Raw genomic sequence first — 5,007 nt, 5'->3', positions numbered from 1 at the left:
TGAATAAATGGGATTCATATTTTCATACAGGGAACAAGTGATTGTGAGACTGCCTGTTCACCCCACTGAGACCCCGCCATGGGAGTAAATCAGAAGCTCAAGGGGCTGGAAGGGAGCAGAGGGAGTGATGGTTAATCTGCTCATCCCCTACTAAAGGGCAGCCTTGATTGACCTCAAGAACCCCAAAGGAGGCTTGGTGGTCCCAAAACCCTTGTGTGGGGAGAAGCTGAGTACCCACCTTGCTCAGGCCTATTTTATAGCATCTCCTGTTCTTCCAAGTGTCCTAGAAACCTAACAAGTACTCCAAGAAAGTTTTTTTTTTTTTTTTTTTTTTTTTTTTAAAGCGGGGACCTCACGTGAAATGTTTCCTGAGCCAAGCCTTCTGCATGTATTATCTCATTTAATCCTCATGACCCATCTCAAAGGTGAGGAAGCTGAGACTGACAATGGCTAAGTAACTTGCCCATAGTCACAAAATACTAGGAAGTGATGGAGCCCAGACTCAACCATAAATCTGCCTGACTGTAAATGCCACATTCCAAACGATGATTTAAGGCTGGTGTCACTCTTGCTCCACCCCTGGGCTAGGCTAAATTGTATTCTCAGATACCTGAAAGCCAGAGGACTTTGGGGAAGCTTTAGAAGAGGGTGGGGTGGGCAGAGAGTTGGACCCACCCAAGCTCTGGGGCCACCCTCCTACCCCTGTGTCCGTGGATCCCCAGTAAGAGCTGAACACCAAGTCCTGTAGAGGCTGAGGGAGGTGGCCCCCTGCTCCTGGCAGGTGACCTGTGGTGACAGATTGGAAGCCATACTTCTCTCGAGGAGAGGGGGTCAGTGGCCCAGCACTTCTAGCTGTTCCAATAAAATATGAAGTTCGGCAACTCCAGGCGATTGCTCTCTCCTCTGAGTGATGACCTTGCAATCGGCTCTCAAGCTAGCTTGATTTATCCACTCCAACCTGGGCAGTCTGAAAGGATGAATGAGCCCCAGGCCCTGCAGAGGAGAGCAGGGTCCCCAGAAGCAGTGAGGCCGTGGGAGTGGGGGCCGTTTGTCACCAGCGAGCCCTGCTTAACTGTGGGAAGATGAAGCAAGGAGGTACTGGATTGCACTGTATAAATTACGGTCTTTTGTAGTACCGCCTGGGGCCCAGTCTGGAGGGTGGGTGCTCCTACTTGGAGAGAGCTGCAGGACGCAGACTGGCTGCTGTGCCCCACAAACACTCCGTGAAAGGGGCAGGCTTATGTAAGGGCCTCAGCGTGGACCCTGCAGGCAGGGACTGGAGAGCTATGTGGTATTGCAGCTGCAGTGCAGTCTGCTGTGCTCTGCAGTCAGGGTTCAAATCCTAGTTGTGCCATTGGCTGGCCACAGAGCAGTGGCCATGTCACATAACCTCTCTCTTCTGTGCGTCATGGTTAAGAGCACTGACTGTGAATTTGAATCTGGGCTCTGCCCACTGCCAGCGGTGCAGCTTTGGGCAAGTCACTTTATCTGTCCCTGTGCCTCAACTTCTTCATCTGTAAAATGAGGCTAAATAAAAGGACTTAGCTAATAGGGCTGTATCAGTTTCCCAGGCCTGCCCTAACAAATTGCCACAAGCCAGGTGGCATAAAGCAACAGAAATGTATTCTCTCAGAGTTCTGGAGACCCAAAGTTTGAAATCAAGGTGTCAGCAGGGCTGTATTCCCTCTGGAGTCTCAGGGAGAATCCTGCATTGCCTCTTTCTGCTTCTGGTGGCTTTAGGAGCTCCCTGGTTTGTGGCTGCACCCTGCCCTCTCTGCCTGTGTGTTCTATTGCTTTGTCCTCCCCGTGTCTGTTTTCCTGTCTGTTTTTCATGAGAACCCTTGTCACTGGATTTAGGGCCCACCCGGGTAATCCAGGGGGATCTTATCTCAAGATCTTTAACTTAATTACATTTGTCAAGACCCTTTTTCCAAATAGAGTCACTTTTGCAAGTTTCAGGGGTTAGGACTTAAACATATGTTTTTTTTTATGCAGGGGTGGGGAGGCACCACTCAAGTCACTACAGTGCTGCTATGAGAATTAATGAATTAATATTTGTAAAGTTCTTAGAAGAGGGTCTAGCACACGGTAAGTGCCAACAAGTATCTGATATATTTATATATATACATATGTATGTGTGTATATATATAAAATATATGTGATATTATAAATTAAGTTATACGTGATATTATAAATTAAGATATATGCAATATTATAAATTAAGCTATCATATTAATGCATACGTTTGTATGTACATTAACACAGTATAATTTATCTACATGTATATGTGTAAAGAAAATAATGGCATACATCTTGCAGCAAGTCAGACTGAGACCACCTTTGCAAAAATTATAACAGTAAGAAAATTATGACAGTGAAAAAGTTCTGATCTAACCAACCCCTATCTTGTCTTTGACCTCCAGACTGGCCTTCATCACTCCTGGGCTTGGGCCAAGCCAACTGTGGGGGAAATTTAGTTTATAGTTTAAATGATAATAGCCCTTTCCCTAAACTAAATCACCTTTGTAAAACTAATGACAGAATGCCAGATTAGGAAGATGAGCGGAGCCTGAATTCTGCTAAGATACAGACACAAATGATTACTGGCTATTATTCCAGAGGTCACAAGATTTGCAACTTCTCCAATTACTCCTGCAGATAAAATCACTATTATAGAACTTAAGATTGGCCTTTTGAGATACCTTTTCATGTCTTTGCATTTCTGATGACCTAGGGCTCCACCAGGACCCTCCAATCAGTCCTGTGGCCCCCACCCAGAAGTGGACTCAACAAACACAAGAGAATTAATGAATTAATCTGTAAAGGACCATTTTCCACACCTCTGTGATTGCATCCCCTCAACCAATCAGCCACACCCATTCCCTTGCCTGCCAAATCATCTTTGAAAAACCCTAGCTTCTGAATTTTCAGGGAGACTGATCTGAGTAATAATAAAACCCTGGTCTCTCATTCAGCCAGCTCTGCGTGAATTAAACTGTCTCTACTGCAGTTCCCCTATCTTGATAAATCAGCTCTATCTAACCCATTGGGTGATTACAAGACGGTTGTAAAGATTAGAGAGGATGTTGAGTGTGAAGTGGCTGTCACTGTTTCAGGGTAGAGTAGATACTCAACAAATGGTAGCTTTTGTAATTATGACATTGTACCAGGGCCAGGGATGGAGTAGAGCAATCATTCAAGTATTTATAGATATTTATTGATTATCCATCATGTGTCAGGTGCTGTGTTAGGCACTGGGGAGACAGAAAGAGATACAATACAATAATCCTCTGCCCTCATGGAACTTATATTGTGGTGGGGAAAACAGATAAACAAATATATATAATGTAATATCGGCAAGAGATAAGGAAGGGCAAACACTAGCTATCAATAATGACTGTAACTGTAATGCAAAATCAAATTGCATCTTGGTAGAGAGTGGACCCCTTAGGAAGACAGGCATGAGAACTGATCATCCCCATCAACCATCTCAGGGTCTGCAAGTGGGAAGAGAGGAGCTGGGGCTGATAGGCAAGTCTCAGAAGCCTTCAGGGTGCAGAGGCATGTCTTGAAATACGGGGAGGGAGTACCCACTGTTGTGTTGTACTATAATAAGAAATATATTCAGTCTTTGTTCATGGTTCCTGAAAGAAGGAGCTCTAAGACCCTTGAAGTCTCTGGAGTGTTCAGTGTCTTTTTGTATGTTAATGAGATGATTGGTGGCTAGAAGCCCCTAGATAGCTTCAGGATGGGGACTGGTTGGCAGAGGAACCAACCATATGATTAGAGGACTGGAACTTTCAGTCCCAACCCCTTACCTCTTGGGAGAGGAGAGAAGCTGGAGATGGAGGTCAACCACCAATGTCCAATGATTTAATCAATCATGCCTACATAATGAAGTCTCCATAAAAGTCTAAACAATTGAACTTCTAGATTGGTGAGTGCTTTCACATGCCAAGAGGGTGGCCCACCCCAAATTTCCAGGGACCAAAGCTCCCATGCTTGGTACAGGAGCTATTAACCATGACACTAAAAGAGAGTAAGAAAAAGAGTGCTGAGAGGTGTGCCAACAAAGTTCTGTGTGCACCCATGGGGTGTGCAACTTGTACACCTATGTGCACCAGGTGAGAGACTGATTGCACTATGGGAAAGAAGACAGTTTTCACAGAGAAGACATTATATGAGTTGAGACTTGAGTACAGGTAGAATGATATTAAGTAAACACTGGGGAAAAGGAATTCCAGGTAGGAAAAACCAGCCATGCCTGGCTGTCCTTACTCTTGGATCACTTGAATCACTCACTCTAGAGGCCACCAGCCAACATGCGGTGAGGACACTCAGACAGCCCTGGAGAGAGGTCCATATGGTGAGGAACTGAGGCCTCCTGCCAACAGCCACCATCACCCAGCCATCCCTGTGAGTCAGCCATATTGGAAGAGGATCCCACTGCCCCAGTGAAGCTTTCAGACCATACCCTATGTACCCCTTCACTTGGTTATTCATTTGTATTTGTTAAAATAATGCCCACAGAGAAAGCAGGAAAGATCTACAATTGACATCCTAACATCACAATTAAAAGAACGAGAGAAGCAAGAGCAAACACATTCAAAAGCTAGCAGAAGGCAAGAAATAACTAAGATCAGAGCAGAACTGAAGGAGATAGAGACACAAAAAACCCTCCAAAAAATCAGTGAATCCAGGAGCTGGTTTTTTGAAAAGATCAACAAAATTGATAGACCGCTAGCAAGACTAATAAAGAAGAAAAGAGAGAAGAATCAAATAGACGCAATAAAAAATGATAAAGGGGATATCACCACCGACCCCACAGAAATACAAACTACCATCAGAGAATACTATAAACACCTCTACACAAATGAACTGGAAAACCTAGAAGAAATGGATAATTTCCTGGACACTTACACTCTCCCAAGACTAAACCAGGGAGAAGTTGAATCCCTGAATAGACCAATAGCAGGCTCTGAAATTGAGGCAATTTCAACCAACCAA

Source organism: Chlorocebus sabaeus, chromosome 5 (assembly GCF_047675955.1).
Source record: "Chlorocebus sabaeus isolate Y175 chromosome 5, mChlSab1.0.hap1, whole genome shotgun sequence".
Classification (NCBI taxonomy): Eukaryota; Metazoa; Chordata; class Mammalia; order Primates; family Cercopithecidae; genus Chlorocebus; species Chlorocebus sabaeus.
The sequence above is the reverse complement of the archived record's forward strand: the minus strand, read 5'-3'. Positions refer to the sequence as shown.